This window comes from Topomyia yanbarensis, chromosome 3, assembly GCF_030247195.1.
Source record: "Topomyia yanbarensis strain Yona2022 chromosome 3, ASM3024719v1, whole genome shotgun sequence".
NCBI lineage: Eukaryota > Metazoa > Arthropoda > Insecta > Diptera > Culicidae > Topomyia > Topomyia yanbarensis.
In genome coordinates, this window is record NC_080672.1 from 25,497,469 (window position 1) to 25,520,796 (window position 23,328).

Here is a 23,328-nt window from a genome sequence, read left to right on the forward strand (position 1 = left end):
TACCAACAACGTTCAACTTCTTAGCCGAGGCAGAAAGGTTCGCAGCGAAGAACAACATACAATACGACGTCGGGTATAAAAACGTCAAAACCAAGATCCCCGTGTATGTGGACCTTGATCTGACAGAAAATCGTATACATGATTTGGCACCGCGCACTAGCACTGATTATATTAAAAGATTCATATCGAAGTATATAGAAATGGAATCCGTCACAAATGTTACTAGGAGAAAGTTTTGCCTGGCATTCTCAACGGTATATATTTTGTATAAGTTGTGTGAATAATGGCACACAGAATGAGGAAGATGGAAACGTCGTGAATCCACGTACTTTTGATAAACTAGCTGAACTAAACTTCTAAAATTTCGCAGTGATCGGCTATGAAAAGCACGATCTGGATGAAAGAAGAAAAACCTTTAGACTGGTTGGATGTGTTCATATACCCTATCCACAAGAAGATTCATTAACTTAAGCACAATGACTATCTGAGCATAACGATCATCAATGCCGCGATCCTCTGTTTCGTTTAGCAGACTTCGACTGAATCCTTTATAGGCGACTACCAATGCGGGTTTCGCGAAGAATAACTACTCACCATTAGTCAGATATTCAACTCGTTTATGATTGGAAAGGGTGATGCTGCTACTGTCATCTTGACGGATGACATAGACATCATTAGCGTTGTTCGGCATTTGTTCCTTTTAAATGGAAGGAGCGAGCTCTGTTCCATGACGCAATCGATAAGCGCGCATCGAGTAGCATTCAACTGTTCATGGCTGAGGGTACCCAACCGAAATGATGGCCATCGAGTACGACTTCGTTGAAGGTTGGATGCTGCTCAGTTTTTAGTGTCTATTAAGGATACTGCTCCTTGATCTTTTCCGTTTGGGTTTCCCTCCTGCACCCACTATTTTTCGGCGACTTCGTGTCCATCGAATGCTGTCGCTTGTGTAGTGCCTTTCCTATTGGGATTTTTGCCAAACTCTAGTGCTTCAGCAGGTTTCTCAGCAACCACCCATAACGTTTCTTCGCTCCGCTTAAGTGACGACTACCTCGTGTTCCTGTTGTTTTATTTTCGGAGCCCTCCGACCCACCAGTTGCTCCGCTGGACTGGTCTGTGTCCTGCTTGGCCATTGTCCGATCCTCCTTTCTACCTAGAGAATTGAGAATGAACGAAGTACAGGACACAACATCCTCCAACGAGCCTATATTAAGCAGCTCCCCAAGTTTGCTTTCCGCGCAATCCTTCGCCTCTTTCACCTCCATCACCGCAATCTCCTTCAAACTCATGTTTACAGCGTTCTTGGTGTTTTCCGTTTCGTTCCCACGGCTAGCTAGGGAAAGAAAGTCAGTGAGAGCCCCACTTGACAGGGTAGGGGCAAAAATCCTGTGGGATGCTTCCCGGTGCCACACAGGCTCCGTGTGTGGCTTGGTATTTGTCATCACTTCGTAACCCGGTTCTAGTTTTCTGTAGGGCTGGGGTTCGAAGTGTTGATGCCCCCTCACCGTTCATCCCTTGGTACGGGTACGCGTCACACCTTGAATTGGGGCATAAATTTTACGGTACGGGTTTTAAGACCCGCCCGTTGGCACCCTCTAATTTCGCTGCTACAGTAGAAGGCTGATAGCACCCAACCGACGCCGGTGTAACGACCAAATGTCATCAAAAGATTCACATGAAAACATGAAATAGGAAACTTGTGAGTACTATGTTATCTCACCATTTGACGGCCTACCTTCGAACATTGTTATAAGTAAAAATAAGAATTTGAGGAGATTATCATAGCAAACGTCTCATAAGTCGATTACTGTAAGCGACAGAGACAACATGTCTTCTACAAAATTTATAAAAATACTCTTTTCTGTAACTTCTACTATGAGCAAAAAAGAATATTGTCAAAAGATGGCGCATTTTACACACAAAAACATCGCAGAAAATGTAAAAGGAGTAACATGGACTATTTTGATTCCAATGAGTTAGGGGAACATGGGGAGACTTGACCAAGTTTTCAGCTAAACCTGCATAAATCTCAAAAAAAGCCTTCAATCCCTCAAAAGTCATTGTGGTATAATGAGCAAAGTTATTGTGCTTGTTCATGATTTTTTGCAATTTATTTTTCAAAAGTTATGAAAGTTTTTCTGTGATCGCAGTGGGGAGACTTGACCAAGAGAATTTTGAAAAATAAAGCAAAAAATAATTACATAATTATTTTTTCCATATTGTTGAGATCCTTAGGTACTACCCATGATCGCATAGTTGTCCCGTTTTCTATGGGATTTCCTATCTTTATGGGACTGATATGTGATCATAGGCAGGGTAGCAGTAAAAAATATAGAATGGTTGCATTTCATAAATTTCGATTTTTTTAAATGCATTTCTTTTTAAGGATTAACTGTACTGCTTACATTGCATGTTCACACGTCAAGAATTCAGTCATAATATTGCTAACTTTGTTGACTAATACTAAAATATATAGACTGATTTTTGAGGTGGGATTTTTTGTGACTAACATTAACCAAAGCATGAAAAATATCAGGAATGTTGTATCTTTCATCAGCTTAGTGCCACTTGGACAAGTCTCCCCAGAAAATCTTGGTCAAGTCTCCCCAACATTAGCTATTGCGTTCAACGTAGTGCAAATTTTAGTAACAACTAATCCAATGTTCCGATTTATGTAAAATCGTTTCACTGCTTCGTAAGGAATAAAATGATATATGAGTACTTTAATAGTAATTAGTAACCGAGTAGATATGTCCATACAAAGTTTGATAAAAAATTACATAATTCAATGCAAATGTATGAATTGCGGAATATTTTCTATAGGGAAAGGATTTTTCATTCCAAATTTTTAAAATTACCTTAAGGGATCGAAACAACTATAAAAATATATTTGAAAAAAATTTAAGAACCGAAAAAAGACGTCATATCCAAAAATAGAATCTTGCGTTTGGTCAAGTCTCCCCATGTCCCCCTATCCTAGGCGAGTTGTTATACTCCTTTTAATAGCAAACTTTTCATGCCAACTCGGAAAAAAAGTTTTACATTTACAGTGGCTTTAAATTGGAGGTCGAAAATGGGATATGGCATCACTGCCTACGACATCGAAAATCGCGCATTATAACTTTCACATTAATCGACCAATTGTTGGAATGCTTTGAATATCCAAGAAAGGCCTCTAGGATTAAGTCGCACAAAGGTGACATCATCGGATAATTTGCATTTTCCACACGTGCAACAATCATTCCGTCCGTCCCGTCGTTCACCGACAGCTTCCGCGACCAGCTGTTATAATTACACATGCCAGGGCACTTAATCGGAACAAAGAAGCTTTAACACTCCGTGTAAGGTCACGTTTGCCGTGGACCTTTATCCAAACCGCACACCGACCGACGGTAGCAGCAAATGTGTCATTTTCTTTTCTCTATCCACCGAAAGCTGCAAGGTACAGGGGCTGGGTGTGTACCAATACATACAGTGAACGGATTCGCAGAACTTACCAACCGCTTTCGCTCGATAGCCTCCAGCAGGGAGACGTCAGCCGAGAAGTAGTCGTCACAGCAAGACGCGGAGACGACATCGGCCAACGTTAATTGTCCTTTTCTCGTACTGCAGCAAAAGTCGTGCTAAGATGCTACACTTTCATCTCGGTTTGACGCGAAAATTAATGGTTGAACACGCGAACTGATGCAGTGAAAAGATTCTACTCTATGCGGATAGCCTCGGATAAACCACCATCAAATGATACCACTGTTCTTCTTTGTTTCCAGTCACACAGGATGAAATGGGTGAGAAAACGAAACACAAATCGCATACAATTTCCGGACACTTCCTCCTAGAGCATTGCCTTCCACTGCACTGCACTACTTTTGCATCTCTTTCGGAAAACCATAATCCATCGCGGCCAGTGGACTAATCGACCAACTTTCGCTACAAACAAGTACAGAGAGCTTTATTCTCTCGTGTCTCTCGATACCATTTTACTCTGCGAGCATAACCAGATCCGAGGGTCTTCGAAGGTATTGCTACTACGGCAAACAAATACTGTAACACGGTTTTGGAATTCGGATGTTGATTAATATTTGTAATCCTTTCTTTGAAGTTCCAAATGAAACGTTCCAAATTTACAACAAAGGATGCCACAAAGCATTGAGATCTGTGGAGCATCGGTTCAAGATTTCATGCACCAATTCAGTTCTGTTGACGTTTTTTATCGAATGGTAGATCAAAGTCACGTCTACCAAATTCCATTCACGTATAGATAGATGCTCCTGACAGCATAGACTATAGTGAGAAATTTCTCCCGCGTTTAAAAAAGCATGCGCCTACTTCTGTCAACTGTCATAAACAGAGTGGAACTCACCAACACTGCCATCCGAACGCGTACTCGGCCCACAGCCGTGTTGAACGCGGCACGAAACTGGCAAAACTCACGAGTGTCCTGTCGGAACCGAGCACGTGCGCTCAACGCTAGGATGAGTTCGAACAATGAGCTTTCCTCTCGCGCGTCGAAAAGAGTCGCTACTCTCTCGCTGTTTCTCTTTACATCCCCCTCCCGATGGAGCTCCGACCTTACCGAATCGTCTCTGCCCACGTTTGATTTTGACTTCCGAACTCTTTGCTGCAAGGATGCTTTGCATCATAAGCACAATTGCTGCTGCTGCTGCTAATCGTGTACGGCTAGAAACGATAAGGGAGGATAATGGGTGTGTAGAGTTTAATTTTAATTTCTGTGGATCAAATCGTTGCCGGTTATTTATGAGTCGTTTTGCGGCCAAAATCGTTCCCTCTGTGATTCATGTCTGGAACGGTTCGGGAAACCGGCTTGTCGGAAGAGTGTCCTAATACTGCGCAATTTCTGTGAGGATCAATTTTTTTGAGTTAGGAATCATGCGTCTCCATTATACGGGTCAGCTCAATAGAGCGCAGCCTATTTGACTAAATTTACATTTTTCGGTTCCTGCGGCATTCCTGGTGGCTCAAAATACGACTGAAAATTGCTGAGCATGATGTTGGTAGGTTGAAAGGGTCAATGAAGGAAGGTCATTCAGATGAAAAAGAAGCTTAGACCAAAATGTTGTGTGAGACTAAATAGATGGTAGGCTATTCTAGAACATCACAAACCAATTAATTAAAAAAACTTATTATGTATCACTGTATAAAAAATATGCACCTGAATCATACATTAAACTATGCAGAAAGATAGAAATCAGCTCTGCTAGTAATTCTCATTTCTGAATTAAAAATAGTTTAATTCAATTAGCAAACCAAGAAAACAACCATTATTTTAGACCTTTTGATGGTATCCAACGGGGAAACAGATCTAAATGGCGAGTTAAACGAAAGCAATTATGTGAAAAAAATACCCCCCCCCCCCAGAGGCAGAATTTGAACATGCAACCTTTGGGACTCTGGCCTAATGTAGAAACCCTTATGCTATCCCTGGGTTATGATGACTATTATTTTAGTTATTATACAATACATATTTTTCTAAAATATCTTATGTGTGGGCAAGAAATGTAGCCAAATAAAATCCAGGAAACAATAATTTGCTCTATCAACTATATCATTCTTTGGAACCAGCATATGGAAGGTAATTCAACTGCTATAGGTAAAACGCAATTATGCCTCCAAGCAGTGTGATGAGACCATTTTTATAACTCTCAATTTAATCGAAATTTCAATTGTAGACTCATCATTTGTAGAAAATATTGAAAATTACTCTGTATTCTGCTGAATTTAATATAAAACTGTACTCTAGGATAACTCGTGGCTATATGGGACAAATTATCCCAAGCAGCAAGCTCAAAACTTTTTGAATTACTTTTTTTAAATGGCTGTGAATATTTCGGGGACAATTGGTTACTTCACATCTATATCGATCAAACCGTTCTTTTGCAATCCGATACGCTACCTGGCAAAAACATGTCGACCTTGCGTGTAAGTCCTCCGGAACTCGCGCAAATGGCCCACTGAACGAGCAGCAGCTGATGCGCTAAGATGATTTCGCTAGATTTTTAAAGCAGTGTGCAGTGTGCAGTGCGCTAGGGCGACTTCCGGAAGGTTAATATCTCACAAAAAATATATTTTAACGAAAAAAATTAAGCATATTTATAATAAAGCTTTCAAATTAAAAAAACAAGTTGAAGCCTTTTTTTTTTTTTTTTATTCATTTCGTTTATTTGATAGGCACAAATGCGTTAGCTTGGCGGTGCCGAATTCTTTTGTTTTTACATTTTGAATATCTTAAAACTAGGAGGTTACAATGTTGAAATATTTTTTTAAAAAAGAGAAAAAATTTACAGCTATCTTAAGACTAGAAAAAAAAATTCTATATATAAAAGAGGGGGCAAAAGATTTTTTTTATGAAAAATTTTAAAACAAGGAATTCAATACTAATAGTTTTTTAGGAAATATTTACAGTTATCTTAAAACTAACAATATAGTTTGGTACACAAAAGGGGGAACAAATATTTATGAAAAATTTCACAGATGTTTTAAAACTAGGGATACAATTCTATTTACAAGATGGGGGACAATAGTTTTAACAAAGAGTAGAAATTACAACTATCTTAAAACTAGGAATACGGAATACAAATTTGATTTTTTATCGGATACTTATGCTTGGTCATTTCCAAAATCGGTGTAGAAGTAGTTGTATCAAGGACAGGGGAGAGAAGGCGTAGATGGTGACCGGTAGAGAAGAGCAAAACTTGCAACTTTCGGGCAAACGGGAGATCAGCGAAACAAATTTGCGCCTCAGTCTAGTAGGTCGGATTGGCGGATGGTATTCTTCGGACCCGCGGGGAATCTTTCAAAGGGAATCCTTCGGACCTCGAGTCGCTCTCGCTTCAGATTCCGTAGCGATAAGGGCGACGGCGGTTACATAGTGGCAGTCTGAAGCTTATCGGTTCCACACGGCAAGAGAAAACTTCTAAAAACGAGAAATAAAAAGAGAGGGGCTAAATTGGGATATTTATCGTTTTTATGAAAGTATAAATAAGGGACATATAGGGGAAATCACGATTTGCCAGCATATCTCGGACTGGGACATTGGGTGGTCTACCTCGGGCCCGAAGGGAATCCTTTAACTGAGACCTGGCGTCCAAATACCCGGCGCATACCCAGACAACGTGCTCGATGTCATGATAACCCTCGTCACAAGCGCACAGACTACTCTCCGCAAGCCCAATACGCCGCAAATGTGCATCTAAGGTGTAGTGGTTGGACATAAGTCGGGACATTACACGAATAAAATCCCGACCCACATCCATCCCCCTGAACCAAGGCTTCGTTGATACCTTTGGGATAATCGAATGTAGCCATCGTCCAAGTTCACCATTGCTCCACGAGGTTTGCCAACTGTTGAGTGTCCTCTGACGACAAATACTAAAAAATTCGTTGAAGCAGATTGGTCTTTCGTATATTTCACCATTTAATGCGCCCACCTTTGCTAATGAGTCGGCCTTTTCATTGCCCGGGATAGAACAATGAGAGGGTACCCAAACAAAGGTAATCTGATAAGATTTTTCAGATAACGTACACAAGGACTCCTGTATCTTCCCCAGAAAATACGGGAATTGCTTTTTAGGCTTCACCGCACGAAGAGCCTCGATAGAGCTGAGGCTGTCCGAAATGATGAAGTAGTGATCTGTGGGCAGAGTGTCGATGATCCCAAGGGTGTACTGAATTGCAGCTAACTCTGCGACGTAAACTGAAGCGGGATCATTGAGCTTGAATGAAACGGTGATAGTATTGTTGAAGATACCGAAGCCAGTGGACCCATCGAGATTTGATCCGTCAGTGTAGAACATTTTGTCACAGTCGACTTCTCGGAATTTATTATAAAATATATTGGGGATCACTTGAGGGCGTATATGGTCCGGGATTCCACGAATCTCTTCCTTCATGGATGTGTCGAAGAATACAGTAGAATCAGAAGTATCTAGGAAACGAACACGGTTGGGAGTATACGTAGAAGGATTAATGCTCTGTGCCATGTAGTCGAAGTACAAGGACATAAATCGGGTTTGAGAATTAAGCTCGACGAGCCTCTCGAAGTTTTCAATCACCAACGGGTTCAGAATGTCGCATCGGATGAGCAATCGATATGAGAGTTCCCAAAATCGATTTTTTAGCGGAAGAACGCCCGCCAGCACTTCGAGACTCATCGTATGGGTCGAATGCATGCAACCCAAGGCAATGCGCAAGCAACGATACTGGATTCTCTCCAGTTTGATGAAGTGTATGTTCGCAGCGGAGCGGAAACAGAAACACCCGTACTCCATCACCGATAATATCGTTGTTTTGTACAACCTGATCAGGTCTCCTGGGTGAGCACCCCACCATGTTCCAGTTATTGTTCGGAGAAAATTGATCCTTTGTTGGCATTTCTGTTTCAGATACCTAATGTGACATCCCCAGGTACCTTTAGAGTCGAACCAGACCCCGAGATATTTAAATGTGAAAACCTGGTTGATCGTTGCACCCATTAATAGAAGCTGGAGTTGCGCCGGCTCACGCTTCCTAGAAAAAACAACCAACTCAGTTTTCTCCGTGGAGAACTCAATACCCAGCTGAAGAGCCCAAGCAGACAAATTGTCCAAGGTATTTTGTAATGGTCCTTGCAAGTCGGCAGCTTTGGGCCCTGTAACAGAGACCACCCCGTCGTCTGCAAGTTGCCTTAGCGTGCATGAATTGGCAAGACAATCGTCAATGTCATTAACGTAAAAATTGTAGAGCAGGGGACTTAGACATGAGCCCTGGGGAAGACCCATGTAGCTAAATCGCGATGTTGTTAAATCGCCATGCGAAAAGTGCATGTGCTTTTCAGACAACAGGTTTAGCAAAAAGTTATTTAGAGTCGGTGAAAGACCATGCTGGTGCAGCTTCTCTGACAGAATGTTGATAGAAACTGAGTCAAAAGCCCCCTTAATATCCAAGAAGACTGATGCCATCTGCTCTTTGTTAGCATAGGCCATTTGGATTTCTGTAGAAAGCAACGCAAGGCAATCGTTCGTCCCTTTGCCTTTGCGGAAGCCAAATTGTGTATCTGACAGTAAGCCATTTGCTTCAACCCAATTGTCGAGGCGAAACAAGATCATTTTCTCGAACAACTTCCGAATACAGGACAGCATTACAATCGGCCGATACGAGTTGTGGTCGGAGGCTGGTTTTCCTGGTTTTTGCGATGACCTTCACTTGCCTCCAGTCATGAGGGACAATGTTACCCTCAAGAAACTTGTTAAATAAGTTCAGCAAGCGCCTTTTTGCAGTGTCAGGCAGATTCTTCAGCAAGTTGAATTTGATTCTGTCTAACCCTGGGGCGTTATTGTTGCATGATAAGAGAGCAAGTGAAAACTCCACCATCGAAAACGGTGTTTCGTTCGCGGTATCGGGAGGAGACGCGGCGCGGCACGTTTTCTGTACCGGGACAGAGTCCGGACAGATCTTCTTGGCGAAAGCGAATATCCAACGGTTTGAATATTCCACGCTCTCGTTGGTACTATTACGGTTACGCATACGTCGAGCCGTACCCCAAAGAGTGCTCATCGCTGTTTCTCTCGTTAACCCGTCGACGAACCGGCGCCAATAACTGCGTTTTTTGGCTTTCATTAGACTCTTCATTCGCCTTTCTAACGACGCGTACTGTTGATAGCTAGCGGGTAACCCGTCTTCCCGGAAGGCCTTATATGCAGTGGACTTCTCCGCGTACAGCTCTGAGCACTCTTTATCCCACCACAGGGTGGGAGACCGTCCATGGGTATTCGCGCTGGGTACTGGTTTAGTCTGAGCTTGATTCGCACTGTCGAGAATCAAGCCAGCCAAAAACCTGTACTCTTCCTCCGGAGGAAGTTCTTGAGCGGATTCGATTTTAACGGATATCGCGGTCGCGTAACTCTTCCAATCAATGTTCCGTGTGAGGTCATACGAGACATTGATTGTTTCCGATGGTCTTGAACCGTTAGCAATTGAAATCACGATAGGCAAATGATCGCTACCGTGGGGATCAGGGATCACCTTCCACATGCAATCTAACTGTAGCGATGTCGAGCAAAGCGATAAATCCAACGCGCTTGCGCGTGCTGGTGGTGTAGGAATCCGCGTCATTTCTCCCGTGTTTAAGATGGTCATGTTGAAATTGTCGCAAAGATCTTGGATTAATGTTGATCTATTATCATCATGAAGACAACCCCATACCGTACCGTGCGAGTTAAAGTCTCCCAGAACTAGCCGCGGTGCCGGTAAGGATTCCGTGATATTACAAAGCGTTCGGTGCCCTACCGAGGCTCTAGGAGGAATGTAGATGGAAGCAATGCAAAGGTCTTTACCTTTGATTAAAACTTGACAAGCGACAATTTCAATGCCTGGTGTCGAAGGGAGGTTAATTCGGTTGAAAGAATAGCACTTTTTGATCCCCAAAAGTACTCCTCCATAAGGGTTTTCTCGATCCAGACGGATTATATTAAAGTCGTGGAAGTTGAGATTTATATCAGAAGTTAACCAGGTTTCACATAATGCGAAAGCATCACATTTTAAACTGTTTAGTAAGAATTTGAAGGAATCGATTTTCGGGAGGATACTTCTGCAATTCCACTGTAGAACAGTGATCGAATCGGTGACCTCGTTCGATGACTTAGCCATCGAAGGATACGATCGCTGCAAGGAGGGGCCATTTAGTAGTCAACTGCTTCAAAAATGTTTGCACTATAGGGAGAAAACGTATCAGAAGGCTTTTAAGAGGATCAGTAACATTGAAAGCTGTGAAAATTAAGTCCACTATGTCAGAAAATTTCATTAGTCCGTTACTGGACTGAGTATCTGTTTGAAAAACGGGGACACTTGGGGTTTTTGGTGTCCCTGGAAGTGGTGGGTACTCCTTGTTAGAATTAATATTTCCAAGTCCTGGAGCAAATTGCTTCGGCTTTTGTGCATCACTTCCGTTGGATTTATTGGTTGTAGATGGCGCACTCTGAGTGGACGACACCTTGGCACCCTTACGAGGCAATGTAGGGGAGGCTAGATTTCTCCTCTTCCTGGATTCCCCTGGGTTAACCAATGATGTTCCCTCTTGTGGGTCGTCAGATTCTTGCTCAACGCCAGCCAATAGAGCAAAGGAATTTTCGGAAGGGACAGATGGCGAAGCATTCTTTAGCATTTCTGCATAAGAGTGCCTCGAGCGATCCTTAAGGGAGCGCTTAATTTTATCCCCGCGCTGCTTGTACACCGGGCATGACTTAAGAGCATGCGGAGGGCCCCCGCAGTAAATACACTTCTCAGTTTCTCCACCGCAAGCGTCATCCTCATGCTCTCCCTCGCATTTGCCGCACCGTTTTTTATTGCCACAATAAGTGGCTGTGTGGCCCAGTTGCTTGCAATTGCTGCAGTTCATTACCCGCGGTACAAACAGGCGAACGGGTAAGCGAACCCTATCCAGGAGGACATAGTTGGGAAGAGCAGACCCGGAGAAAGTCACCCGAATCGAGTCTGACGGAGAATAAGTTGTCTTATCATTTTCTGTTTTTGCAGAATACAATTGCTTGCATTCCAGAATCTTACCCTTTTGAAGTGAAGGGTCCTTAAAGCAGCCAACCCCGTACTTCAACAGGTCTTCGCACTTTAGACCCGGTTCGGTGACTATTCCATCGATCTCCACTGCCCTACAAGGCACATACACTCTGAATTGTTTCGTAAAACGCTCGCTGCGAGCAATCTGGTTTGCCTGATCGAGGTCATTTACTATAACGCGTATCTTATTGGCTCGAACACGTGTTATCTGAGCTACGGCCGGGTAGTTAGCAGTCAGCTCCCGTGATATTTCTAGAATATTGGGCGATTTCGTGTTGGGCCGGAAATACACCACCCAGGGTCCATTTGAACTGGCTGGGTATGTTTTAATACGGGGAGGACTGGGGGAATCAGGGGAGGGAGTAATATCGGGTTTATCCGGTAAATCCATGGGAATATCATTCCCATCCAATGTTACTTCGCCCTCGGCCATTTAGGCACGAGGATAGCACGTGGTGTAAACGAGAGATGAAACTTGTATTCAGGGGAAAGGGAAAAGTAGACCGATCGGGGAAAGGGAAACGAAAGAAAGAAAAATAATACTTAGCTTATATAGCGGCGTGTCCGGCAATTCTGGTATTCACTTCACCAGCCTGGGCACCGGCGAACAAAGACTGCCTCAAACAATAGTTGACCTTCACTGACAATATATATTCTTGTTCACTTTATGCACAGCACCAGAAAACGAACTGCTTCGATCGAGAGCTCGGAGAGTTATGACGAAGTTGAAGCCTTTAACGCGTAAAGGTTCAGTATGATTTTTACCGTTTATATGATAATCCCCCCCTTAATTGGCAACATATTAACTCATTTAATTGCCATGATGTAACGATGCGAGTCTTAGAAGGCACTTAAAGGGGGTAATTTAGCCGAAAGCCAGTTGACCGAATGGATCATTTAGCCGAATGGGTCATTTATCCGAACATGGTCATTTAGCCGAACATGATAATTTAACCGACCATGGTCAGTTAGCCAAACATGGTCATTTAGCCGAACATGGTCATTCAGCCGAACATGGTCATTTAGCCGAACATGGTCATTTTGCAGAACATGGTCATTTAGCCAAACATGGTCATTTACCCGAACATGGTCATTTAGCCGAACATGGTCATTTTGCAGAACATGGTCATTTAGCCGAACATGGTCATTTAGCCGAACATGGTCATTTTGCCGAACATGGTCATTTTGCCAAACATGGTCATTTTGCCGAACATGGTCATTTTGCCGAACATGGTCATTTTGCCCAAAATGATCATTTTGCCGAACATGGTTATTTAGCCGAACATGGTCCTTTTGCCGGACTTGTTCTTTTTTCCGAGAATGGTCAATTTGCCGAACATGGTCATTTTGCCCAACATGGTAATTTTGACGAACATGGTCATTTTGCCGAACATGGTCGTTTTGCCGAACATGGTCAATTTGGCGAACATGGTCATTTAACCAAATGGGTCATTTAGTGAATGGGTCATTTTGCCGAATGGGTCATTCAGCCGAATGGGTTATTCAGCCGAATGGGTTATTCAGCCGAATGGGTTATTCAGCCGAATGGGTTATTCAGCCTAATGGGTCATTCAGCCGAATGGGCCATTCAGCCGAATGGGTCATTCAGCCGAATGGGTCATTCAGCCGAATGGGTCATTCAGCCGAATGGGTCATTCAGCCGAATGGGTCATCCAGCCGAATGGGTCATTCAGCCGAATGGGTCATTCAGCCGAATGGGTCATTCAGCCGAATGGGTCATTCAGCCGAATGGGTCATTCAGCCGAATGGGTCATTCAGCCGAATGGGTCATTCAGCCGAATGGGTCATTCAGCCGAACATGGTCATTTTGCCGAACATGGTCATTTTGCCGAACATGGTCATTTTGCCGAACATGGTCATTTTGCCGAACATGGTCATTTTGCCGAACATGGTCATTTTGCCGAACATGGTCATTTTGCCGAACATGGTCATTTTGCCGAACATGGTCATTTTGCCGAACATGGTCATTTTGCTGAACATGGTCATTTTGCCCAAAATGATCATTTTGCCGAACATGGTTATTTAGCCGAACATGGTCCTTTTGCCGGACTTGTTCTTTTTTCCGAGAATGGTCAATTTGCCGAACATGGTCAATTTGCCGAACATGGTCATTTTGCCCAACATGGTAATTTTGACGAACATGGTCATTTTGCCGAACATGGTCGTTTTGCCGAACATGGTCAATTTGGCGAACATGGTCATTTAACCAAATGGGTCATTTAGTGAATGGGTCATTTTGCCGAATGGGTCATTCAGCCGAATGGGTTATTCAGCCGAATGGGTTATTCAGCCGAATGGGTTATTCAGCCGAATGGGTTATTCAGCCTAATGGGTTATTCAGCCGAATGGGTCATTCAGCCGAATGGGTCATTCAGCCGAATGGGTCATTCAGCCGAATGGGTCATTCAGCCGAATGGGTCATCCAGCCGAATGGGTCATTCAGCCGAATGGGTCATTCAGCCGAATGGGTCATTCAGCCGAATGGGTCATTCAGCCGAATGGGTCATTCAGCCGAATGGGTCATTCAGCCGAATGGGTCATTCAGCCGAATGGGTCATTCAGCCGAACATGGTCATTTTGCCGAACATGGTCATTTTGCCGAACATGGTCATTTTGCCGAACATGGTCATTTTGCCGAACATGGTCATTTTGCCGAACATGGTCATTTTGCCGAACATGGTCATTTTGCCGAACATAGTCATTTTGCTGAACATGGTCATTTTGCCCAAAATGATCATTTTGCCGAACATGGTTATTTAGCCGAACATGGTCCTTTTGCCGGACTTGTTCTTTTTTCCGAGAATGGTCAATTTGCCGAACATGGTCAATTTGCCGAACATGGTCATTTTGCCCAACATGGTAATTTTGACGAACATGGTCATTTTGCCGAACATGGTCGTTTTGCCGAACATGGTCAATTTGGCGAACATGGTCATTTAACCAAATGGGTCATTTAGTGAATGGGTCATTTTGCCGAATGGGTCATTCAGCCGAATGGGTTATTCAGCCGAATGGGTTATTCAGCCGAATGGGTTATTCAGCCGAATGGGTTATTCAGCCGAATGGGTTATTCAGCCGAATGGGTTATTCAGCCTAATGGGTCATTCAGCCGAATGGGCCATTCAGCCGAATGGGTCATTCAGCCGAATGGGTCATTCAGCCGAATGGGTCATTCAGCCGAATGGGTCATTCAGCCGAATGGGTCATCCAGCCGAATGGGTCATTCAGCCGAATGGGTCATTCAGCCGAATGGGTCATTCAGCCGAATGGGTCATTCAGCCGAATGGGTCATTCAGCCGAATGGGTCATTCAGCCGAATGGGTCATTCAGCCGAATGGGTCATTCAGCCGAATGGGTCATTCAGCCGAATGGGTCATTCAGCCGAATGGGTCATTCAGCCGAATGGGTCATTCAGCCGAATGGGTCATTCAGCCGAATGGGTCATTCAGCCGAATGGGTCATTCAGCCGAATGGGTTATTCAGCTGAATGGGTCATTCAGCCGAACATGGTCATTTTGCCGAACATGGTCATTTTGCCGAACATGGTCATTTTGCCGAACATGGTCATTTTGCCGAACATGGTCATTTTGCCGAACATGGTCATTTTGCCGAACATGGTCATTTTGCCCAAAATGATCATTTTGCCGAACATGGTCATTTAGCCGAACATGGTCCTTTTGCCGAACATGGTAATTTTGACGAACATGGTCATTTTGCCGAACATGGTCGTTTTGCCGAACATGGTCAATTTGGCGAACATGGTCATTTAACCAAATGGGTCATTTAGAGAATGGGTCATTTTGCCGAATGGGTCATTCAGCCGAATGGGTTATTCAGCCGAATGGGTTATTCAGCCGAATGGGTTATTCAGCCGAATGGGTTATTCAGCCGAATGGGTTATTCAGCCTAATGGGTCATTCAGCCGAATGGGCCATTCAGCCGAATGGGTCATTCAGCCGAATGGGTCATTCAGCCGAATGGGTCATTCAGCCGAATGGGTCATTCAGCCGAATGGGTCATCCAGCCGAATGGGTCATTCAGCCGAATGGGTCATTCAGCCGAATGGGTCATTCAGCCGAATGGGTCATCCAGCCGAATGGGTCATTCAGCCGAATGGGTCATTCAGCCGAATGGGTCATTCAGCCGAATGGTTCATTCAGCCGAATGGTTCATTCAGCCGAATGGGTCATTCGGCCGAATGGGTCATTCAGCCGAATGGGTCATTCAGCCGAATGGGTCATTCAGCCGAATGGGTCATTCAGCCGAATGGGTCATTCAGCCGAATGGGTCATTCAGCCGAATGGGTCATTCAGCCGAATGGGTCATTCAGCCGAATCGGTCATTCAGCCGAATGGGTCATTCAGCCGAATGGGTCATTCAGCCGAATGGGTCATTCAGCCGAATGGGTCATTCAGCCGAATGGGTCATTCAGCCGAATGGGTCATTCAGCCGAATGGGTCATTCAGCCGAATGGGTCATTCAGCCGAATGGGTCATTCAGCCGAATGGGTCATTCAGCCGAATGGGTCATTCAGCCGAATGGGTCATTCAGCCGAATGGGTCATTCAGCCGAATGGGTCATTCAGCCGAATGGGTAATTCAGCCGAATGGGTAATTCAGCCGAATGGGTCATTCAGCCGAATGGGTCATTCAGCCGAATGGGTCATTCAGCCGAATGGGTCATTCAGCCGAATGGGTCATTCAGCCGAATGGGTCATTCAGCCGAATGGGTCATTCAGCCGAATGGGTCATTCAGCCGAATGGGTCATTCAGCCGAATGGGTCATTCAGCCGAATGGGTCATTCAGCCGAATGGGTCATTCAGCCGAATGGGTCATTAAGCCGAATGGGTCATTCAGCCGAATGGGTCATTCAGCCGAATGGGTCATTCAGCCGAATGAGTCATTCAGCCGAATGGGTCATTCAGCCGAATGGGTCATTCAGCCGAATGGGTCATTCAGCTGAACGGGTCATTCAGCCGAATGGGTCATTCAGCCGAATGGGTCATTCAGCCGAATGGGTCATTCAGCCGAATGGGTCATTCAGCCGAATGGGTCATTCAGCCGAATGGGTCATTCAGCCGAATGGGTCATTCAGCCGAATGGGTCATTCAGCCGAATGGGTCATTCAGCCGAATGGGTCATTCAGCCGAATGGGTCATTCAGCCGAATGGGTCATTCAGCCGAATGGGTCATTCAGCCGAATGGGTCATTCAGCCGAATGGGTCATTCAGCCGAATGGGTCATTCAGCCGAATGGGTCTTTCAGCCGAATGGGTCATTCAGCCGAATGGGTCATTCAGCCGAAGGGGTCATACGAAAAATAAATTCTAATGGTTTTTCATTATTTTGAAAGGATCTATTTGGTAATTTTTCTTATTAAAAATGCCAACCTGGATCTATTCATAAAAAAATGCCTCAGCTCTTAAAAATATTCAATCATCTCCAATTGCACGTCGAAATGTAGTACCAGTTTTAAGATAATTGTTAAATTGTAGTTTCAAGTTATAACCGTTTTAAGAAATTTCATTTTTTTTATCAAAGAAATTGGTACCGTCAAGCTAACGCAACAGGGCCTTATCAAATAAATGAACTGAATAAAAGAAAAATTTTAAAGAAACCCGCACTCTCTAATAAAAAAAATTTCAAAAAATAACGTATTATCACTAAAATAAATAAACATTCTTTTAAAAAATAACGGTTGTAAACCCGAAATAAAGTTGTCGTTGTGTCTGTCTCAACGTTTAAATCATACCTTATCGAGCTCTATGCAAAATATGGAAAATATTGCCTAATTTTCTCGTAAACATGCATTCTTTTTAACATGAGCTGCCTATACATTTCGTTAATATACGAAATGTATAGGCAGCTCATGTTAAAAAGAATGCATGTTTCCACGGAAGTAATTAGTACAAGCGTAAATACAAGAATAAATGAGCAGTATTTAATTTAAAATAAAAATCACATTTGTTACTAAATATTTTCGATTTAATTATTACATTTATTCAGTCTCAGTAACACATTCGACCAAATTGCTTTTGGACCAAAATCATTCGAATTACTGACTAATTCATCCAAATGGTATTCGGCCACACGGTATTCGGCCAACTGACATTCGACCAGATAGTATTCGGCCACACGGCATTCGGCCTACTGACATTTGGCCAGATGGTATTCGGCCAACTTTGGCTAACTGGCGGAATTCGGCCATGCGGCATTCGGTCAACTGGCATTCGACCAACTGGCATTTGGCTAACTGATGGCATTCGGTCAACTAGCACTCGGCCAACTGGCATTCGGCCAAATGCTTTTCGTCCAAATGACCGGACACTTTGTATTAGACTAACAATTCCAGCAACCGATTCCATCAGCCTAGTAAAAATTCTACGTCATTGAAACAGGTTTCAAACTAATTATTAAACAAAGTACGGGTACTTGCATGTGAACTTGGTTGAAAAACGACATGTTCACTAGAGCCTCCTAGTGGCCGAATTTCGTCCCCTTCGATGTACCACCTCATGGGACTTGTGTACAACTTTGCCGAAGACACAGACATGCTAAAAAATCCGGAACTTGAGATATAGTAGATCGAAAAAGTGACATGGTTACTAGCGCCGCGTAATGGCAGTATTCCAAAATATTTGGTGTGTAACTTCGTTGGTTTTAATTTTCTGAGCAACTTTGCCGAAGACACCGACCGTCTACAAAATCGGGATTTTGATATATAATAAACTGAGAAAATAACTTGTGCACTGGTCCTCTATAGGATAAAATTTCAAACTATTTGGCCTTCCACAGGCTAGCAGTTGATCTCCTGAACTAGTTTGCTGAAGATAGTAACCCTCTACATGTTCGAGATCACGAGATATTTCTAACAGGATGTTGTTTTGTCGAACTTCCATTATCACGTGTTCCATTTACATGGTTTAGACAAACAAGTTCAAATTTTATGATTGTAGTTGAGATGTACTCGTTTGCAAAACGGATTATATCTTGCACAAAACTAGTTGCATGAGGAATACACGATTTTAGATTAATAAATGTTTTTTTCGAGAGTACTACTGGAACTGTAGTGCTGGAGTTTCGGAAGGGCTCCCCGTCACAATCACTCACTACAATTGCAAACGAGACGGGAAATGTCACCCACTAAAACACTGCTTAAGGCCAATTGCAGCGGGCCGTGATTCTGAATGAAATATTCAATGTACGGTTCAGCTATGTGTGAACGTAAAGACTTCATGATCGCGTGTATCATCGCAAAGGGCTCGAGCGTTAACGCACGTGTTTATAGCCGTGTGTCCATTTACTTATTCGCGTGTGTTCGCACCAGTAAGACCAGTAATGGCTGTATGGATAATATAATTATTGCGTCGAAATGGTAATCAGAGAATAAGATTGTTACGCGTTGTTCGAGGAGCAACATTTATGTTAATCTTTTCCAAAATGGATGGGCAATCCAGATGACCTCGCCAAGCATCAGTAACAAACAAAGCCCTTGCTGTATTCCTTCGAACAAGCAGAGGTTCAGCTGGCTTTCGTAGCTGGATAGACGAACAGAATCTCTCCACGGCAGTCTACGAAGTGCAAAACGTAAAAGGCGTCGTTGCACAGACTCAATTCTCTCAACACCGTTGTTATAGTTTGGGGTTCACACTTCACAGCAACACTCCAGGATTGTCCGCGACAAAGAGCAGTACAGCGATTTTAGACAATAAATATCCGTAAATTTTTTGGCAATCCTGAAGATGCATCCCGCCATTCGGGACGCTTTGCTAACTGTACAGGAGACGCGCTGTTTGAATGCAAGTTGCGAATGTAACATCTCTCCTAGATCCTTCACGTGACTAACGCGTTCAATTTCTGAATTCAGTAGACGGTAGTTAAAACAAATCGGGACCTTTTTTCGTGAGAATGAGATCACCGCGCACTTCTTCGGATTTACACACATGCGGTTCGAGCTACACTATTCAGCGAAGGTTTAAAACTCTTGTTGTAGTAATCTACATTCTTCAGTAGAGCGAATGAGAAGAAACATCTTGAGATTGTCTCCAAAAAACAGGCGTGGTGTCTTCAGAACTAGATGGACGTCATTGAAGTAAAGCAGAAACATCAACGATCCCAAGTGATTTCCCTGGGGTACTCCTGATGATGAAATAAATGTGGATGCCTGGTAATCTCCACTGAAAATCACTATTTCTCTATCTTTAAGATCTGATCAAAACAGCTGCAACAAAATACCGTTGATTCCTTATCGCTCCATTTTAGCGATTGTTATATCATGGTTCACTTTGCCAAAGCGGCCAACAGGTCTGTGTAAATAACATCGGTTTAAGCGTGACGTTTCACACTCTATGTTATGGAGGATGTCAGTCATAGCAGGTTAGTCGTAGTCAAACACCCAGACGTGAAGCCATATGGATCATCACATAGGTACTTGGGTACTTGTAGTGAGCCTGAAGAGGTTCCATAATCACCAGTTTGAACAACTTCGAGATAGCACTCCATGAAGTAATTCATCGGTAATTGTTTATGTCTCGCTTATTTTCCTTTTTATGGACTGGGAACATGTTCGGGGACTTCCAGCAAGATGAAAACAGCCACTAGTAATAGATTATCTAAAGATGTGAAGAAGCGGAGTCACCAAAACGTCGATGTGCCTTATCAAAAGTACTGAAGGGAAACCGTCGGGTCCCGGATTGAAGGACGATTTAAGCTGAGATCAAGCTCTGGTAATCATCGTTTCGTTGACATCAAAAGCACTCAGAGTTTGGCCCACGGCCAAACTAGCAGCGAGTTCAATTTGATCAACCATTAAGGGCTCAACTGTAAACTTATTCGTTAATTTCTTTGAAAATAGTATGCACCTATCTTGGGATGTGATAGCTGTGCTGCCATTGAAAGTCCCGATTCCTTACACTACTCATTCACATATTTCCAGAAACGTTTAGGCTGTGACTTGAGTTTACCTAATTTATCCAATCCCGTCTTCCCGAATGAATTGAATCGAATGCACGAAAAGTGCATTGAAGGTAAAGGTGACCAACGAATCCTAGGAAGTATTACCCACTATTCCAACATATACGCCAGTTCTGAATCCATTCCCTGTCCCAGCTGTCAAAAATCTTCAGACGAACACATACACAGATAGACATACGACTAGCACATAACAATTGTACACTAGTAACAAAAACTACAATTATTACAATACAACCACTAATGGGCTTCCACTTTTACATTTTTTATTAACCTGTGCGGGATGACGAAGTCGATCGAAAAATTGACACACCCCCTTTGCAAGCCTTGTCCACAAATACTGCCATTAAAGTGTTGAACAATGTTTGCAAACACGACCTACAGCAAAAGTAAATCCACGGGCCCCGGCAGTCGACCACGCCGGTGTGCACAGACTAATGATTGACCGTTGGTTTGGGCTGGTGTAGAGTATAAAAACACCAAACATAAAAAATGCCTATAAGCACTCTCGGTCACCTCGATGCACCACTATCAAGGCGTAATGTAATGATCATCTTAAAACAGTTGTATGTTATAGATTCTTTGAAACTTCTGCAAAAATATGCTTGATGATGTTTGCAATACCGTCAAACCCATCAGCCTAGGGGAAGGTATAAGAACGCGAATACAGTATTACCCAACTATTATATGTATATATGTTTTATGAAATCCGAATAAAAACCCTTAAAACCGAGTTATTAAATAGTTGCACACATTTCTGATTTTGAGACATTTCACTACGCTCAGATTCACTTCAATCATAATTTACTCCATCATTGATTTCTGATTTCTGGCCACCATACCAATATAAGTGAAAATAATCTTGAAACGGAAAACCATAAACAAAATAAACTTTCAACAAATGGTTCTTTACACGCGAGTGGTAAGATCAATTTGTACAAAAAATAACGTCCTGTTCTAACCACACTGAATTAAACACCTTGATTTGTTTACAATTGAAATCTGACCGTCATTCGAGAAAATTTATTTTACTTTTAAAATTCAGGTCTCGTTCCAAGGTTAATCAGGGTACGCCTCATCAATTTTTGGTCGAAATCGAACTCCTTGTTTATACAAAGTACTAGACGTACTCATTATCTTGAATTTTAAAAGGAGACGCATGGTAGTTTGTTAATTAGGTATTTCTGCACAATCTACCACGCGTTACCTTGATATTTAAATAAAAGTATTCGACTATATATAAAATGTTTTACCAATTATTTGAAAATTTTTACCATTATATGTTATATTTTTCTCAACAGTTGCGCTGAATTTAAGAATCAAGCCAAAAAAATTGACGGATTTTTAATTGGGTATCAATTGCAACAAACACACTTGATCTTAATGCATTGACCGTACTCTATGATTCCTAAAGTTCTTTAAATGCAGGTCCAAAATGCAGAAAAAAAACTTATAAGGATAGTGTAAATTGATTACACATCAGCAAGTGATTACCGGTTCTTTTTATTCCCACTAGATAAAACATTGTGAGTGACGTTGCATATTAGCTATATTTTGTGATGAGATATTCATTTTATTTCCCATGTTATGCAATAATCCATACAATAGAAAACATTTTGCCTGAATTCAACCGCAACATTACAACCCGATGTGTAGGAATTGTATATAAAACATACGAAACACATCGAATCCATGTACATTTCCCGCCTCCGAAGGACGTTCAATCAGTACGCCACCCACGCGCATCCATCCACTCTGGGATTGTCATGCACTATACGTCGTCTTATGGACCGTGTTACTAATGGTTCGGATTGCACTTTTGCGGCACAATTTGTGACTATCGCGAATCTTTTTCTAAAAACAGCATCTTGACATTTCAGTAATGCACTCCCGAGTTCTGCGCCGAATTACGCGCTCGTTCAAACTGCATCAGTTCAAGCGACGAAAACGATTTGACGTTTAGTTTTATTCCGTTCACACTTGAGTGGTTCCTATCTAGAGAGATAACTCACATCGGGATTGACCATACTGATTTCTGCCAAACGCGAACACTTTCCTAGCAGCAGGGAATAAAGTGGCAAAGCTATACAAAAAGAGCCCAGTTATCGATCGTTAACGATAGCAACAAAGCAACCACCCGCCGCCCGCCCTTACACCTTTTCCGTTTCATCGCACCGTTTGTGACGACATAAATACGTGACGCCCACACGCTGCCACTCGGGTCCGGTTCCGTTGCAGCGAGTGCATGTTTGGACTCGACTTCCCTCCTCGATCTGGATGAGCTGCGGGAGTGAGGGGGGGGGGGGAGAACCTTTCCGGCTGTCTACCGCCATTGTCGTCACTGCTTTGTTGTGATGTAACATGGAAAGGATTTCGGCCCGACACGGAGATGTTCGGGATCGAATTTCTCAATGGAATTTGCATTTTGTTTTTTTTTTTTTCATTTTTAGCTTCGTAATACCAATAAAAACTTAACAACGCAATCTTACGTTTAAGAATTTTGCGAAGGGCACCTTTTGAGAATTCTCTGAAACGAAATAGTTTATGCATTGTAAATAAATAAAAATAAAAATTTCAAATGCCCTAATCTTCCATATTTGGCAATGATCCAACGTTATAAGAAGGAAAACAATAGTTTTGCGTTCAATAAAATGCATTTCTCTATGATACATAATCCATCTAGTAATGAATGTTGAAAATATTCCACTCGATGGCATTTGCAAACGTGCTAGTACGTGCAGGATTGGCAGAAATCATCATACTAGAATTACTT

The 23,328-nt window shown here is 42.8% G+C and overlaps 1 protein-coding gene across 10 annotated transcripts in view; it reads right to left on the reverse strand.

The window, feature by feature from the left end:
- The window catches only part of LOC131693728 (sodium channel protein para-like), a 203,051-nt gene that overhangs the window by 131,552 nt on the left and 48,171 nt on the right, over positions 1-23,328 (reverse strand). For 2 of the 10 annotated variants that reach the window (XM_058981821.1, XM_058981820.1), the window contains exon 1: positions 3,498-3,841. The exons of the other annotated variants lie outside the window; for them this stretch is intronic. The gene's annotated coding sequence lies outside the window, so the exon portion shown is untranslated. Of the gene's footprint in view, positions 1-3,497; positions 3,842-23,328 lie in introns of those variants that run through there. 10 annotated transcript variants of the gene reach the window in all.